This window comes from Heterocephalus glaber, unplaced genomic scaffold (assembly GCF_053883595.1).
Source record: "Heterocephalus glaber isolate CG9 unplaced genomic scaffold, H.glaber_assembly_v1.0 deba00001614, whole genome shotgun sequence".
In the NCBI taxonomy this organism is placed as follows: domain Eukaryota; kingdom Metazoa; phylum Chordata; class Mammalia; order Rodentia; family Bathyergidae; genus Heterocephalus; species Heterocephalus glaber.
The window spans coordinates 350,879-368,899 of NW_028258385.1; the positions used below are offsets into that span (position 1 = coordinate 350,879).

The following is an 18,021-nucleotide window of genomic DNA, read 5'->3' on the forward strand; positions in this document are numbered from 1 at the left end:
AAGTGGGCTATTTATTTTTTTGGGGGGGCTACCCAGGAACAAACTTGGGTCCTTGAGCTTTCAAGGCAGGCGGCAGAACCACTGAGCTGAATCCCCAGCCCAGGAAGTGGGCTATTTTCAGGTCCATTTTATACCAAATTGCTGAGGTGAGCCAAGCATGTTGGCACACACCTGTAAGTGAAGCTCTGTGGGAGGCTGAGGCAGGAGGGTCATAAGTTAGAGTCCAGCCTAGTCACCAAGTCTGCAAGACCTGTCTCAAAATAAAATAAATGAAAGGGGTTGGGGTTGTAACTCAGGGTGAAGGCACTGGGTTCAATCCCTAGTACTTCAAGGGAAGAGGGCTCCTGGGAAAGCCAGGACTGGGCTGTCCTAGGTGAAGAGGGTAGCAGGCCAGCCATGGTTCCAAGCCAACCCTGGAGCCAGACAGCTGGGTTAGAGTCCCGGCTCTGCCCATCACGGGGGTGACCTGGGTGGTCACCCATCTTCTCCAGTCTTCAGGCCCCCCTCACTCTGCAGCGCATGTGACAGTCATGCCTGGCATGCAGGGTCGTCGAGGTCGGCACAGATGGTGTAGCATGGTGTCCAGCTCCAAGGCAGACACAGCAGACTTGAGTGTTTGTGGCTGCTCACAGAGAGCGGGAAACATGCAAGAGGCATTCAGGCTGGTGTGGACAGCAGGTGAGCTGAGAGGATGGAGAAGCCCCCTTGAGGGGCTGGGCCTGGATTCTGAGGGCAGGAGAGAGGGGAGACAGCTCGAGCCAGGACCCTACAGGTGAGAGCAGAGATGCTGAGGTTGGAGAGTTAGATTTGCAGGTTTTAAGGCTTTTACATATTTATTTTGTTTCAAGGGATTTTTTTGAGACAGGGTCTCCCTATGTAGTTCAGGCTGTCTGGAACTCTCGCCAATCCTCCTGCCTCAGCCTCCCGAGTGCTGGGATTACAGGCATGCGCTACCACACCCAGTTATGTTTTAGGGCTGTTTGGAGCCAAATGGGAAGCATGCCTCTCATCCCCCAACTCAGGAGCCTGAGGTAGAAGAATCTCTGTGAGTTTGAGGCCAGCTTGGACTCTATATTGAGTTCAAGATCAACCTGGATACAGCAAAGATCCTGCTTCAGAAAAATAAAAAAAATAAAAAAGTGATTGGACACCCCCCCCCGCCTTGTTTTTTGTTGTTTTGTTGTTTTGAAATAGGTTCTCACTATGTAGCCCAGGCTGTCCTTGAACTCAAGGCAGTCCTCCTGCCTCAGCGTCCCCAGTGCTGGGATTACAGGCGTGTGTCACCACACACAGCTAGACCCCCATGTATTTCTAGTAATCCCCACAGTGATGTTGTAAACCCAGTCAGGCCGAGAGATGGGATTCAGGTTTGGAGGGAGGTCTCCCTGCCCCCTTGTGAACAAGCACAGAAGGAACAGGTGAGTTCACCCACTGCTCTGTGTGCTCATCCATATCCCCTGTCTCCAGGGTAATGGAAACCATAAAGTAGAGCTTTTGAAATAAGGATGGTCCTATTTAAGTAAAGAAAAATTTAAAAAATACAAGATAATGGAAGCCAAGTGATGAATAAAGGGATGAGGGAGCCCCTGAAGACGGCAACCCCAGTTTTTTGTGGGTTTTTTTGGTACCGGGGTTCAAACTCAGGTCCTTGCGCTTTCAAGACGGGTGCCGGAACCACTGAGCTAAATCCCCGGCTAACGGTAACCCCAGTTGCCATGTGGTTAAGTGAAAACTTTAGCTCTGAGCTCCTGGGAGCAGGGCAGAGAGGATTTGCTACCTGATGCAGCTCTCCTAGAGATGGGAAATAAACTGGTCTTTTGTTTATTTAGCCATACTGGGCATTGAACTCAGGGCCTTTGCATTGAGCTACCAGCCCTTTTCATTTTAAGACAAGGGCTTACTAAGTTGCCCAGGCTGGACTAGAACTTGTGATCTTCCTGCCTCAACTTGCCAGAGCTGAGATTGTAGGTGTGTGCTACCACACCGAGGTTTATTTGTTTATTTTGCAGTGCTGGGAATCTTACTGAGAGGTATTCTTATCACTGAGCTGCCTCTCTAGTTTTGTTTTTTTTTGTTGTTTTTTTGGTACCAGGGATCAAACTCGGGACCTTGCGCTTGGGAGGCAGGCAGCGGTTAATCTTTTTAATTTTGAGCAGGGTTTTCCTAAGTTGTCCAAGTCTAGGTGTTGTGGATGAGTGAGTTTGGACAATAGGGATGGGCCACACTCTGTGTCAGATTCAAGCCCATTTATTACAGCTGGCGGCCGAGGGGAGCTAGCGCCTAGAAAGGTTCCTCGGCAATGGGAAGCAGTTTGATTTCTCCTTTTAAATCATGATTTCAGTTGGGGAGGGCGCAGGGGAGAGCAAGCAGAATCTTACAGAACCAGAACTGTGCCAGGTTAGTGGGGGGTACAAGGAAGTTTCACATGTAGTAGGTGAGCTACAAAGCATCCTGAAACTGTAGCAAGTTTACTGCCAAGCAGGATGTGGGGGTTTTGGGTGCTTTTTTTTTTTTTTTTTTATGTGCAAGCACTTTGTTTAAGCACAGGTACAAAATGGCATTGAGGCACAAGATGTAGCTGGGTTGTCTATCAGATAGTCTCAAACTTGCAATCCTCCTTGCTCAGCCTCCCAGGTAGCTGGGATTACAGGTGAATCACAGTGCCCAGCTATCCTGGTGGCTTCAGAGAGGACTTTATTCCTCCATTCCCAGCACCATGGGGAAGCCCTGCTGCTTCCTTGTGGATACTGTGAGAGAAGTGTGAAGTTTGACTTCCTAGTGGCTAAGAGCCCAGGCTGCAGATGTGGCCAGCCCTAGGTTCTAATCCTGCACTGCCACCAGCTGGCTGCCAACCTCAGGGCACTTCAGCTGCTTTACCCCTCCTGCTTCAGTCTCCTTCTCTGGAAGGAAGCATGGTAGTTGCTGCTGCCCACTCCAATGTGAGGAACCAGTGACACAGGGCTGGCAGCAGCTGCCCCTGGTGCCTGGCCTGGAGCTCGGTAGGCACAGCTGGCACCCGTCCCTGGGAGCCCTGTGCTGTGCTGGCAGCTCGGGCCATGCTGGGATCTGAGCTGAGCTCGGCTGTGGCTCAGAGGGTACAATTGCCCTTGCTCCTGCTGTGCAGTTCCCGATATGTGTCCCCTGTGTCCCCACAGTGCTCCAGCTCTTCTGCAGCTCCCCCAAGGCTGCGCTCCGTTACGCTGCCGTCCGCACCCTCAATAAGGTAGGGGTACAGGTTTGGGCAGACCCAGTCCCTATGATCCTCGGGACACTGAGACCGGACTCAGCCCTGCACAGGGAGTGACAGATGGGTCCTGCCCTCTTTGTCCCTGTCCTCCCCCAACCAGGTGGCCATGAAGCACCCATCCGCCGTGACTGCCTGCAACCTGGACCTTGAGAACTTGGTCACAGACTCGAACCGCAGCATCGTCACACTGGCCATCACCACACTGCTCAAGACAGGCAGTGAGAGCAGCATTGACCGCCTGATGAAGCAGATCTCGTCCTTCATGTTGGAGATCTCGGATGAGTTCAAGGTGCTGTGCCAGGCTGGGAGGGCTCCAGGCCTGCTGCCTCGTGCTGCCGGGGGACCTTCAGCAGGGATGTCACCCTGTAGGTCTTCAGCTCTGAGAATGTGCACAGCCCCATCTCCTGCCCTCTTCCACTCGGCCCTTCTGGGATAGTCGGGTTCACCGATTCATTCTTTAAGAATTTATTAACCACTGGCTGTTCACTGTAGAGTTTGAGGAGAAGGGAACACAGCAGTAAATAGGACAGGGACCTGCTCTCATAGAGCTTCCTTTTTGGGGGCACGTAATCCCAGCACCCAGGAGCCCAAGACAGGAGAATTGCCAAGTGTGAGGTCCACCTGGGGTACATAGTGAGTTGGAGACCAGCCTGGAGAACACAGCCAGACTGCTCATTGAAAAGTGCTGCTTTTCTCTCCAGTGGATAAGCATTAAGTAAACAAATGAGTGAGCTCGAGCTTGGCCTGGTAGCACACACCTGTAACCCTAGCACTCGGGATACAGAAGCAGGAGGATCACCACAGATTCAAGGCCAACTTGGACTATGCAGCGAGACCCTGACTCAAAAAACTAAAAAAGGACTGGGGATGTAGCTCAGTGGCACCGTGCCTGCTTGGCAAGTGCAAGGTCCTGAGTTTGATTCCCAGTACCAAAAAAAAAAAAAATTTTTTTTTAAAGCCGAACGAGTGAGCTGGATGATTTCAGGCAAGGGGCATGCCACAGAGAACCTAAACCTGCAGTCACTAAAGGTTGCTGGTGAGGAGAGCAGGGCTGGGGAGCCTGGATTCTCTTCTGGGGAGACCAGGTCTGCTGTGGGTACCCCTTTGTGAACCACCTATTTGGTGGCTAGGGATCACAGGCTCCCCAGCATGCCAGTGTAGTCCTGTCTCCCTGCCCTAGTGTCACTCCCAGAACTGGGCCTTGCCAACAGGGAGATACTTCCTTGGCACTCAGGAAGTGACTCACAAGGCTACTCTCACACTGGTCTTGCCTGACCCAGGTGGTGATTGTCCAGGCCATCAGTGCCCTGTGTCAGAAGCATCCTCACAAACACACTGTCCTCATGAACTTCCTGTTCACCATGCTGCGGGAAGAGGTAAGGCTGAGGCTGTTGGGGATCTGCAAGGGCAGGAAGTGAGCTAGCTGCTGGCTGCGTGCTCCATGTGGAGTGAGAGCTCCTCTTTGTGGGTGTGCCTCGCTCACCCTGTTAACCAGCTGTTTACCTGGTGCCTGTGGCCCTTTAAACACCCATGCATACATGATGTAAGCATAGTCACAGTAATGACACAGTGACTCACCAGCCTGCCATTGCTCAGGTGCCCGGAGGTGATGCTTGTTGCTGAGATGATAAAACGCATGTTCTCTACTGGTGGAGTTGAGCAAAGAAATATTCGGACTGTTCTAGGAGCTCCCGGGGTGGTGTCTTATGAAACTGGCTTTAATAATGTGACATGGGTGCTATGTTAGTTCCTCACATGGATTAGTGATTGCACTTGTTAATGTCTCAGCAAGACCCATTCATTTCCCAGGAGCAGAAGCAAATTTTCACAGGCTAGATTTGGTCTCCAGCTAAGTGGTTCCCCTGCCCTGCCCCAGAGGGGTCAAGGATCCAGCAATAGAGAAGCCATTGCCCTGGGTGTCTGGGGTGTCCAGGGGCACCAGGAGAGAGGGGACCACTGACACTTCCTAAGCCCTCAGCTCCTGGCCTGGCTCTTCAGAGACAGTATGCAGTGTGCGGTCCTGTGACCCTCCATCCCTGTTTGTTCCTGAGTTTTAAGTATGGCTACTAATTCAAAATGTTTAAAACTGCACACTCTGCGAGGTGGAGGGTGTTGCTCAGTTCTGAACACATTAGATGGCTTTAGCACAGGTGTTGTCTACAGCAGAGCTGCTGGAGACCAATAACATCGCCTAGCTGTGAGACTTCCCAAATTCATGTTTTTCTAAAGTCACTTAAGACCAAGCGAGCTGAGCGTGGTGGGCGCACCTGTAATCCCAGCACTTGGGAGGCTGAGGCAGAAGGATCCCTGCAAGTTCGAGGCCAGCCTGACCTACCTAGCAAGACCCTGTCTCAAAAAAAAAGATCAAGTAAAGCTAGGGAATTTATTTAGTTTTCCTTGGTAACAGTCTGCTGACATCAGATTCAGGAGGGATTTCCTCTTCGGATGGTGCTGTCAACCCAGGACCACCACCCGAAGTAGTTCCTATTGCTAAGTTACATGCTTCGCACCTCTGGCCTCTTAACTTTCCCCCTCTCATTAACATCTACTGTGCACAACCCTCGTCACCATCCATCTCATGATGGTGACATTTTCAGCTGCAGGTGTGTCCTTGTTAACAACTAGCTGTGCGTTGTTCCCCTCCTCCCAGGCCCCAGGGTTGTCATTCCATTTTCTGTCCCTGACAGAAAGTGGCATTGGACAGGACTGGTCTCTTTCTGCCTGTTTTAGTTCACATAGCACCATGTCCTCCAGGTTTATCCAGGTTTCAGCCCGTGTCAGAATGCCCTTCCTTCTTAAGGCCTGGTGAGTGTAGACCACAGGTCTGGATCTTTTCAACCCTGGGTGGGCACTCAGGACACTTTTACCTTCTGGTTGTTAGGCTCTGCTCTCAGCTCAGCAGGGTGCACAGCTGGAAGTAGAATTGCCAGGTCAGTGATGATTCTGTGTCTGATATTTTGGGGACCTGCCATGCCATTGTCTGCAGCAGCTATCCCACCCATTCTGTCTGGGTCTCATCTCAGTCAGGACGAAAAGTGGGCTGTGAAATGTTCCCATTAAACTCTTCCTGTTAGCAGCAGAAGAGCCCAGTCCGAAGCTAGGCCAGAGGCCGAGGCCCAGCGAGCCAGTGCCTCAAGGCTCCAGTGTGGCCTGCCGTTCCTGGTCCCAGGTCTGGCCGGGCTCTGGCTTCAGGCTCAGCTCTGTCCTTCCCACAGGGTGGCTTTGAGTACAAGCGTGCCATTGTGGACTGCATCATCAGCATCATTGAGGAGAACTCAGAGAGCAGAGACAGGGTTGTCGCACCTGTGCAAGTTCATTGAGGACTGTGAATTCACGGTGCTGGCCACGCGCATCCTGCATCTGCTGGGCCAGGAGGGGCCCAAGACCAACAACCCCTCCAAGTACATCCGCTTCATCTATAACCGTGTGGTGCTGGAGCACAAGGAGGTCCGGGCAGGTGCGTCTGGGTGCGGGCAGATGGGGCTCCCGGATCCTTCTCCACTCAAAGGAGTGGCCCTGCAGAGGGACCTGCATGGTGCATGTCCTCGCATCACAAGCTGATTTCACATCATTGTGGAAAGGAGTTTAGATGTCATCTAGTTAAATGGTAGGGATGTAACTTCTGTAATTCGTTGACTCTTTTCTTCTTTTTTTAGAAGTATCTTTTTATTCTTTTTTTTTTTTTTTTTGGTACTAGGGATTGAACTCAGGACCTTGTGCTTATGAGGCAGTTGGCAGAACCACTGAGCTAAATCCCTGGCACTCTTTTTATTCTTTTAGGCAGGATCTTGCTATGTAGCCCAGGCTGGGTGCAAAGTTGGGATTGCCTGCCTCAACCTACCAAGTGCACTGCCATGCCCTGCTTGACTTTTTTTTTTTGATACCAGGAATTGCACTCAGGGCCTCACGCTTGCCAGGCAGGTGCTGCATCACTGAGCCACAGCCCCGGCTCTTTTTTTTTGAGCCTGAGTCTCACTGTATAGTTCAGGCTGGGCTTGAAATCACTATGTAGACCAGGTTGGCCTTGAACTCGCAGCAGCCCTCCTGCCTCAGCCTCTCAAGTGCTGGGATTACGGGCATGTACCGCCATTCTGTTTGCAACCATCCTTTACTTAACCTTAATTTTGTTTATATTTTATTTTCCTTTTATGCCATCCCATTAGGCAGCTTTCCTTTTAGCAGCTGATACTCACTAAGTACTGGTCATTTCCTGGTTTGTATGGACCTAAGGCTTGATTGCGAATGGGGGCTGTTTGGAAACTGAGAAGCCTGACATCATAGGCCGCTTCCATGGCCTTGTCGCAGTTGGTGTGAAAATGGTTCCTGGGACCCTAGGTTGGGAGCCACTGGCAGTGCTGGCTCCCTGCCCCTCGCAGTAGATGTGGTGTGTGGGGTCAAGTGGTTCCAAGGCTAGTGTGGTGTGGCGCCACAGGGAGCTCCTAAACCACCTTTGCTTTCTGTGCAGGTGCCGTGAGTGCTCTGGCCAAGTTCGGAGCCCAGAACGAAGAGATGGTGCCCAGCATCCTGGTGCTGCTGAAGAGGTGAGTCTGGGCCCACCCTGGGACAGTGTTGGCTTGCGCAGGCAGCTTTCCTTTATCTTTTAACGAAGAGGGGAGAAAATGTACAGAGCTGTTGATGATATGAAAAAATAAAATAGAAAAGCAATGCGTGAATCCCATCACCCACAAGTGACTATTTGTAGTTTGTTTGTTTTTTTTGGTACCGGGGATTGAACTCAGGTCCTTGCACTTGCGAGGCAGGTGGCGGAACTACTGAGCTAAATCCCCGGCCCTCACAAGTGACTATTTGTAACTGGAGTGTTCCATTTTTAAAAATAGCTTTATTAGCGGGCATGGTGGCACACACCTGTAATCCCAGCACTCCAGAGGCTGAGACAGGACGATTGCCATGAGTTCCAAGGCCAGCCTGGGCTAACTTAGCGAGATCCCAAAAGAATAAATAAAAATTTAAAATAAATAAATTTAAAGCATTTCTTTCACCCCAAAAAGAAACTTTCCATTTTATAGCCATTCCCCTCCAGTCTCTCCTGTCTGCCTTTTATCCATATTTTTAAAGTGAATTACTTTTGTAGCATGCTCCAGTACTTTAGTCCTATTTTCTTTTTCCTCCCTTTCTTTCTTCCCTCCTTCCTTTTTTTTTTTTCTTTTTGGTGGTACTGAGGATTGAACCAGTGCCTTGCATATACTGGGCAGGCACTCTACCACTTAGGTGCCTCCCACCCCTTTTTATTTCTTATCTTGACAAGGCCTTGTTATGTTGCCCAGGCTGCCCTCAAACAATCCTCCTGTCTCGGGCTCCAAAGTAGCTGGAACTACAGGCACATGAGACCATGCCCAGCTATTCCTTTCTGTTACCAAATGTTTCACTCTGTAGATAAATTACATTTGGGTTATTTCTATTGTGGGGCTGTTATCAGCAACACTGCCATGAATGTTCATATCCAAGTTTTCACATTGCAAATGGGTTGTCCTGTCTCTTGGGGAAGTGGTTACTGACATAGGCTGTTGGAGATAGAAGTGCCACCCTCACTGGGGATGGAACCCAGGGCTTTGCACCTCCACTGAGCCACACCCCTGGCTCCTGTGTGTGTTGATGCGCAGGTTCAAATGTTGCTAGGTCCCCCCCCCCCCCGGTTTCAGGAGACCTACTCCCCCCACTGCCCCTGGTGACACCCTGCAGGATCCTTCCTGCTGTCCCTGCCAGGCCCCGTCAGGAGCACCTTGTGTCCTGGCTGCAGGTGTGTGATGGACGATGACAATGAAGTGAGGGACCGAGCCACCTTCTACCTGAATGTCCTGGAGCAGAAGCAGAAGGTGCTCAATGCCGGCTACATCCTAAACGGTGAGTCTGGTGGCATCTATGGCCCTCTGCTCCTTGGGCAGAGGAATCTGAGACATGGCTGAACTTGTCTGGCGGCCACATGGCATTGCCATGACCTTGGGGGACACAAGGTCATCAGAGTGGAAACAGCCTAGTAAGTGGGAACACTTGTCATTAATAAAAACTTGTGGGGCCAGGGATTTAGCTCAGTGGTGCTGTGCCTGCCTTGGAAGCCCAAGGTCCTGAGTTCGATCCCCGGTACCAAAACCAAAAAACAATAAAAGCTTGTGTCTTCACACCAGTTTACCTTTGATAAGTCACTTGGTATCTGTGTTTATTTGCTGAGCAGAGGTTGAAAGTGTTAATCAGTTTGCTCCTGTTCAGACCACTCCCCTCCTGCAGTCCTCTCGCCTTCTGTTGTACTGTCAGGTGACCTTGCTCCGCTGGCCTCTAGGTCTGACTGTGTCCATCCCTGGGCTGGAGAGAGCTCTGCAGCAGTACACCCTTGAGCCATCGGAGAAACCCTTTGACCTCAAGTCTGTGCCCCTGGCCACCACACCCATGGCTGAGCAGAGACCAGGTGAGGGTGGGCTCCCTAGATGGTTGCCTTGGCTGCCAATCCTGGAACTTCGCCAGGGTGGGCAGGGTCCTCACTTTCAGGAGTTGGAATTTATACTGTGGGTAACACCAGTGGGCCAGCGCCCCTGCCTCCTGTGCCCGGAGTTGTTGGTCACCCTGTGTGTCTACTCCTGCAGAAAGCACCCCCATCACAGCCACCAAACAGCCTGAGAAAGTGTCAGCCACCCGGCAGGAGATCTTCCAGGGTGAGTAAGAGTGCCCCAAACCAACCACTGGGGTCAGTATGGGGTCCGCTACCCTCCAAGGCCTAAAATACTGATCCCATGGGCCAGGTAGGGTCTCCTCGGGGATTAAAAGTGAGCACTTTAAGGTAGACATGGTGCCAGACACCTGTCTTCCAGAATTCAAGAGGCTGATGCAGGAGGATTGCCACAAGGTTGAGGCCAGCCTGAGCTTTTTTCATTTCTTTCTGTTTTTATGAGCTTTGAGCTATATAGTGAGATGCTGTTTCAAAAAAAAAAAAACCCAGGGCCAGGGATTTAGCTCAGTGGTTTTGCTGCCTGCTGCACAAGGGCAAGGACCCAAGTTCGATCTCTAGTACCGAAAGAAAAAAAAAAAAACAACTTTAGAGACCAGGGGTGTAGCTCAGTACTAGAACACTTGTCTAGCATGCGCAGGGCCCTGGGTTCAATTCCCAGTACCACAACTGAGAACAAGAGTAAGAACTTGATGGGGTCTCTGGTTTGTCAGCACCTTTGGTGTGCCAGGAGGTTGTGAGGTCCAGCTGGTGTCTAGCTCCAGCAGAGAGTGGTTGGCACAGGTAGAAGATGGAACATGCTGGAATTAAGGTACAGGGGAAAGTGGCTTGGAGCTGCTTCTGGAGCCTACCCCACCGGGACTCGGAGACTGTGGCACATTTTAGATTCCCTGTGTTCAGTCCACACGTCCATCCTCCCCTCTGGGCCTCAAATGTGCGGGGCAAGTACCCTCACTGAGCTCTAGTGCCTGTCAAGGCTCCTATCGTGAGAGGAGAGACCATATTGAGGTGCTGAGCTCTTGTTGCACTTCATTGCTCCATCCTGGGCTTGCCTGCACCTCCTTCTGGAAGCCTTTCCTGCTCTCTCGAGCGCCTTACTTCCGTCTACTCTGATCCTCTGTGAGCTGAATAGTTCTCCCTGCCATCTGGCTGTGTTGTGCATCTGTCATAGCAGTGGCCCGCCTTCTTCTTGGTGCCACCAATCAACCACAAACCCCCCTTTCTCCATCCCATTCCAGAGTTGTGTCTCCTGTTAACACATTCCCTTCCACACCCAGACAGCGGCCTGAGATGAATGGGGTGTTTGGTGTCCCGCTGCTGCTCCAACACAGGACCACAAGCCTTGCAGCTTAACATGGGTGGCCCATGGCCATAGAGCAAGGGAAAGCACAGCTGGCATTGTAGGCTTGCGTGTGTGTGTGTGTGTGTGTGTGTGTGTGTTTTGAGCCAAGGTCTCATTAAGTAGTCCAGGCTGGCCTTGAACTCACAGTGATCCTCCTCCTTCAGCCTCCTGAGTGCTGGGATTCCAGGCACATGTGACCATACCCAGGGCTGTGTGTCTTAATTGGACAGTGTTAAGGGCTGACTTGTTCTTTGCTGATTGTGTAGCTATAGCAGTGTGCACTTCATCTTCCTAGTCTTTTCCTGGTCCCTACTTTTCTTTTCAAGAATCCTTGCTGTGTCTCTAAAGGCAAAGGAGCCTCCAGCTGGGGTCAGGCCTAGGACAGTTCTCCGTGCTGGCTTTGCTTCTAAAGTCTTCCAAGGACAGGGGAGGAGAGGTCCCTGTGGGGTACAATTTGAGCAAGTGAGCAAGATGCAGACTGTTCAGGAAATAGCAAGTAGCCAGTGCTGTAGACACCATGTGTGTTTTGGGTAGGTGGGAGACCTTGAGAATTGGCCATGGCACCTGAATAGAAACCATCATACCTAGATGTGGTGGTGTGCACTTGGAATCCTAGCACTCTGCCAAGGCAGGAGGATTGCAAGTTCAACTTGTGGAATCTGTTTTAAAATTAAAAAGGACTGGGAATGTAACTCAGTGCAAAGGCCCTGGCTTCATTCTCCTGTACATGTGGGAAAAAAAAGTATTCTTAAATTGGCCTGGGGGTAGAAAAGCTAAGCGCATGTGGCTTGTGGGTTTCAGAGCAGTTGGCAGCAGTGCCAGAGTTCCAAGGGCTGGGGCCCCTCTTCAAGTCCTCTCCTGAGCCTGTGGCCCTCACTGAGTTGGAGACGGAGTACGTCGTCCACTGCATGAAACACGTCTTCACCAAGCACATGGTGTTCCAGGTAAGCGGGGCAGGCTGACTGCTGGGGTCCCAGGTCTGGGATTCCGTAGGATCCTGGCACTCCTGCATGGAGTTGACAGCAGGGTTTGTCACTAGCAAGAACTTCCCCCAAACCTCCTGACCAAGGACCTCGCGGGGGACTCCAGACTGGCCTTGAACTATGTAGCCCAGGCTGACCTCGAACTCCTGGAGATTCTCCTGCCTCAGTGTCCCATCACATTATTTCTTTAGGATAGATTCCTGTTTGGTCAAAGGGTGAGCATGACTTCAGGACTTCAAGTCCTATTGTCACACTACTTTCTAGGTAAATCGGACCCATCTGTTTGGCAGGCAATTGTTGCATATCCTGAAAAGCCCTTCCCATGCCTGTTCTCCGAGCGTGCGGGGTCCCTCTGGAGTGTGAGCAGGGGCCTGGCCCAGTGCCACTGCAGTGCAGATCATGGTGTTCAGAGACGGACCAGCAAGCCTCCTCCTCAAGGGACAGCCACTGTGGAGCACAGCTGACTTTCACCCCGTGTCACCGTGGGGCCATAGTTGAGGGGGCCACATGCAAGCCCACATGGCCCTCAGACTCTGCTCCTTGAGAGCTGAGCCTGGCTTCCTTCTGCTGCAGGAGCTGGGCCTTGCTTATGTCCACCCCAGATTCCACCTTCAGGGCTCCCTGAGGGTCTGTGTGACAGGACCTTCAGTAGCTGCAGTCAGTCCATGGTGGTGGCGGGGTGGCCACTGTCAAGTTTCTAGTGGAGGCCAGGGATTTAGTTCAGTGGTTCCGATGCCTGCCTCAAAAGCACAAGGTCCTGAGTTCGATCCCCGGTACAAAAAAAAATTCAATAAAAGTTCCCAGTGGAGATGTAGCCAGGGTGCCAGTGTGTCAGGCCCAGAGGTCACAGTTGAGAGCAGAGGGAGAACCTGCTGAAACACAAATGGCCACTGCTGGGCCTGGTGGTATACACCTGTCATCCCAGCACTGGAGAGGCTGAGGCAGGAGGAGCGCCATGCATTCCAGGCCAGCCTGAGCTACATAGTTCAGGGCTAGTCTGGACTATATACAAGACCTTGTCTCAAAAAACCAAGAAAAAAAAATCGCTGCTGCTCTGGAACCTTGTGTGGTCCCCTCGGACAGACAGGCACAGGAGGCAGACCTGAGTATCCTGTGTCCCACAGCTAACAACTCTAGGACGAGCAGGACACTGGTAGATTGACACTAGGGGTGAGAGAGTTTCATGTTGAAGGAGCACCACTTGGCTCTGAGGGCCACTGCCCTGGCACACTGCTCTGTCCCCGGAGCCTGCCATGCCTCAGTGCCAGGCACACACACCTGGGCACAGGTGGAGAGTTGAGGACAGTGCCCAGGGGTGTGAGGTGCACACAGAGAACTCCATCCCCTGGAAATAGTGTCTGACTCGAAGGAGTGAAGGGAGGGGAAGGGGAAAGGAAAAACTATGAGAAAAGAAAAAAAAAATGGAAATGAAATCTATGTAAATAGGGAAGGGTGGAGGGGGTGAAGAGCGCACAGGTAATGGGGAAAAAAAATAACCAAGATACATCATGTACAGGTACAAACACCCAATGATAAATGTAAATGAATTGTATACCTAAAATGTACCAATAAAAGAACTAAAGAAAAAAGAAATAGTGTCTGACTCCACCTTCTTCCTAGCTGGAGGACCTGGAGGTCAGTGTGGCTGATCACATCCAGAAGGTCATGAAAGTGAACTTTGAAGCTGCCTGGGATGAGGTGGGGGACGAGTTTGAAAAGGAGGAGACATTCACGCTATCCACCATCAAGACGCTGGAAGGTAAGGGCCCAGCTGCTGTCTCCACCACCTGCCTTCCAGACCCTCGGGCTGCTGATGGCCTCCTCTCCTTCCTGCCTGAGCAGAGCCACTTCCCTGAGCCTTCAGCGCCTGGGTACAAGATTTAGGACTGAGAGGCCTGCACAGGCCCTGGGTTTGGTCTCCAGTGCCACAAAAACAAGCTACTTGGCTGAACTCTGCTGTTTTGTCCAACAGAGGCTGTGGGCAACATTGTGAAGCTCCTGGGAATGCAAGTGTGTGAGAGGTCAGACAAAGTGCCAGACAACAAGAACACACACACACTGCTCCTGGCAGGTGAGCAGCACTTCCAGGGGGAGGGCTGGGGACCCCACTGGGACATGAGGAGTCAGGGTCCACTGCTTCTAAATCTTGCACACTTGGAATCCTAGACTTGGAGGCCAAGGCAGGAGGATTGCAAGTTCAAGTCCCACCTGGGCAACTTAGTGAGACCTTGTTTCAAGATATGGGCTGGGAATGTGACTCAGTGCAGAGACCCTGGGTTCAAAATCCAGTACCACAAAAGGCCTGGGGATTTAGCTCAGTGGCACCACGCCTGCCTTGTAAACGCAAGGTTCTGAGTTTGATCCCTGGTACAGAAAAAAAAAAATCCAGTACCATAAAAAAAGGGGAAAAAATTCACAAAGTATAAAAAGAGACCTGTGACAAGATGTCCCCCTTCCCTACCTTTGTTGCCACCCATCTAGCAGGTGACACTGTTATAAACTGCCTGTGTATCATCTGGTCATTTTATGGCTGTAAAAATATAGGAAGCTGTAATCTCAGCTACTTGGGAGGCTGAGGCAGGCGGACTGAAAGTGTCTGCCCAGCCCTGGCAAATTATCAAGACCATGTCTCAAAATAAAAAAAGCTGGGACCGGGGCTTTAGCTCAGTGGTTCCACTGCCTGTCTTGCAAGCACAAGGTCCCAAGTTCGATCCCTGGTACCAAAAAATAAATAAAAAGAGCTGTGGGTTAGCTCAGTAATAGAGTGATTGCCTCATGTGTGAGGCCTGGGTTCCATCCCCATAACTGCAAAAAGAAGTTAATAGGAATACATTTCCATTGTTAAACTCAGATGTATAAATGGTATACATTGTTCTGCACTTGACTTTTTCACTTTATAGTGTGCCTGGGGATGATCCTTGTCAATATGTAGAGCTTTCTTATTCTTTCACCTCTTAATTATGGTTAAATATATATAATAAGCTAGGCATGATGGTGCATACCTGCAATCCCATCCTTCTGGGAAGGTGAGGCAAGAGGATCATACTTTTTTTTTTGGTACCAGGGATCGAATTCGGGTCCTTGCGCTTGCGAGGCAGGTGGCGGAACAACTGAGCTACATCTCTGGCCCTCAAAATTTAAAAATACACAAAAAGGGCTGGGGATATAGTTCAGTGAAAAGGTTCAATAACCAGTACCACAAAAAGGAAAAAAGAAAAAATGTAAATTTTTTTGGAGGGTGTTACTGGGGATTGAGCCCAGGGCCCTTGCACTGAGCTATATCCCTAGCCCTTTATGTATATTTTATTTTTTGTTTTGGTTTGGTTTTTTTGGTACTGGGCATTGAACTCGGGACCTTGGGCTTTCGAGGCAGGCAGTGGAACCTCTGAGCTAAATCCCTGGCTCCCTTTATATATATATTTTAAAACAGGGTCTCACTAAGTTGCTAAGTTGTCCAGGCTGGACTTGAACTTGTAATCCACCTGCCTCAGCCTCCCAGAGTGCTGGGATTACAGGCCTGTGCCACCACACCTGGCTAAAAAAATTTACTATTTTTAAGTGTACAATTTAGTGCATTAGGTACTTTCACACTGTTGTGTTACCATCAGCAGGATCCATCTCCAGAACTTTTTCATTATCCCAAACTGCATGAATCCCTAATCCCTTTTTATGACAGCCCAGTAACCCATTGTATAGATGTACTGTATTTCATGGAATTGCCCCCTAGTGATGGACATTTAGTTGTTACCAATTTTTTGTTATGGCCAATGATGCTATGACTAATCACTCACACTTATTTCATATGTGCACACTGAGAGTATCTGTGTTAAATTTCCCAGGACACAACCGGGTCAAAGTGATTGACATTTCTCCTTTTGGTAAATAATTCCCAGTTGTCCTTAAGAATCATATGCCTTTCCTTCGACACTGGGGACAACAGAAGATAGCATCAAACTTTATGACTTTTGCTGGTCTGGGTGAAAAATGTTATCTTCGTGTAGTTTTAATGTCCATTTCTTCTGTTTGGAATGAAGTTAGCCATCTTCCATTTGTATTTCTTGTTCAGTGGTATGCCTACTTTTCCTTGTCTGAGTGTCTATTGGCATGGTTACTCTTTTTGTTTGTTTGTTTGGAGATAAGAATCTCGCTGTGTAGCCCAGGCTGGCCTCAAAGTCATGGCAATCCTCTTGCCTCTGCTTCCCAAGTGCTGGGATTACAGGCATGTGGCACCACAGCCAATTCTGGTTGCTCTTTTTTTTTTTTAATTAATTTTTTTGGGGGGACTGGAGATTGAACTCAGAACCTTGCACTTTTGAGTCAGGCACTGGAACCACTGAGCTAAATCTCCAGCCCTGGTTGCTCTTTTCTAACAATAGGCATTTGGGGCCAGGGATTGAGCTTAGCGGTACAGCGGCTACTTAGCATGTGGGAGGCCCTGAGTTGGATCTCCAGCACCATCAATGGGCATTCAAGCGTCTCCGTTTAGAAATTTTCAGATGTACACAAAGATGGAAGAGTGTAACGAACCCCAGAGTTCATCCCCCAGCCTCCACATTAGCAGCACCTGCACTCACCCGCCAGCATTTCACATGTGAATATTTCAGCATCTGCACTTCTCTTTGAGATAACGATGCTGTGTGAATAGTTATACGTATAACACTTAGTGTAAGGAAATGGGACTTTTTAAATTTTGGCTGAGTGTTTATACTCAGGGTTGGGCGGATGTCTGCTTACAGCTGACAGCCTCCACCCCCATCCTTTCTGGCCACATTGAAGCAGCTTGGTCCCCTGGGCCCTGCAGCCACCTGCTGTGCGGTTTGTCTTGGTGGGACTATCCCTGTGTGAGCGCCTCTGTCATATCAGGCACCAGCCTTAAACGTTCCATGAATTCATTTGAGCTAGGCAGGAGCTGAACAATGGTATCCTTATTCCCTCCACTCTGTGGTTGCAAATCCTGGGGCTCATTGAAGCCAAGTGGCTTGCGTAGGCCCAGCTTGGGGACCTCACCCCACTGCTCTCCAGTGCTGCCTTCATCAGCTGTTGCAAACAGCAGCCTCAGCCAGGCCTGCAGCCCTTCTGCCTCACACAGCCTTATCTCTCTCTTCCCTGCCAGGCGGGCTCCGGGGTGGTCATGACATCCTCGTGCGCTCGTGGCTGCTGCTTTTGGACACAGTGACAATGCAGGTGACAGCCCAAAGTTCAGAGGAGTTGCCAGTCGACATCATCTTGGCATCTGTGGGCTAAGAGGCCCCCACAGAGGCCCATCCTCCTCCCCAACACTATGCAGAAGTCTCGCCTTTCTTTAGCACGAGTCTGGTGGAAACCCCTTCCCCAGCTTCTGTATTCAGACACAGACGAATCATTATGGCTTTTGTTTTGAATTCTGTACCCTCATTCAGAACTGCTGGAAGGTAGCTTTTTAAAACAGGATTATTTTAGGTTTTCCTAGATCATGCTGTCTTGCCTGTGAGGGAAGAGACATCACAAATGAATAAAGTTCATACCTCTTCTTGAATTTATCCCCAAAGAAACATATCCCCTCCCTATATAATAAACAAGCATGTATTTATGGACTGACATCTTCTTCAGCAGGCTCATCCTTGGGGCTCCACCTTCCCGCTCCTGTCCCCTCTACACCCACAGCCCTGCCCAGGACCCAGCCCCTCGGGTGCCTTCACGGCCGTCCTCTGTAAATGATAAATGGGGGTCCCAGTGGTCGGGGGTTAATGCCCGGGTTTCTGCTCCGTTAGTTGGGTCCAGTGAGTGGCAAGCCAGGAGTGGCCCAAATACACCGGAAGTGCCTGTTTCTAAAGCGGGAGCCTCGTCGCGGTCAGGAGGATCCCAAGTTCAATCTGGTGGGACCCTGGCTCAAAATAATAAAAAGATGAGGCAGCTCTGCAGAGGCCCTAGGATTCCACTCCGGTACCGGTACATATGCAGGGTCAGCCCTAGGACATTGGGATTGTTTGCCAGCATGGGAGAGCCGAAGGTC

General features: G+C 50.5%; 1 pseudogene across 1 annotated transcript in view; it reads left to right on the forward strand.

Moving 5' to 3' along the window:
* LOC147822439 (coatomer subunit gamma-1-like) overlaps window positions 1-17,608 on the forward strand; it is a 22,760-nt pseudogene extending 5,152 nt beyond the window's left edge. Inside the window, exons 12-23 of the transcript XR_015445657.1 lie at window positions 3,156-3,223; window positions 3,348-3,536; window positions 4,528-4,623; window positions 6,463-6,704; window positions 7,713-7,788; window positions 9,006-9,109; window positions 9,543-9,668; window positions 9,844-9,912; window positions 11,848-11,990; window positions 13,650-13,788; window positions 14,002-14,100; window positions 17,143-17,608. The product of XR_015445657.1 is annotated as a coatomer subunit gamma-1-like (transcript). The remainder of the gene's footprint in view (window positions 1-3,155; window positions 3,224-3,347; window positions 3,537-4,527; window positions 4,624-6,462; window positions 6,705-7,712; window positions 7,789-9,005; window positions 9,110-9,542; window positions 9,669-9,843; window positions 9,913-11,847; window positions 11,991-13,649; window positions 13,789-14,001; window positions 14,101-17,142) is intronic.
* Window positions 17,609-18,021: the final 413 nt, after the last annotated feature.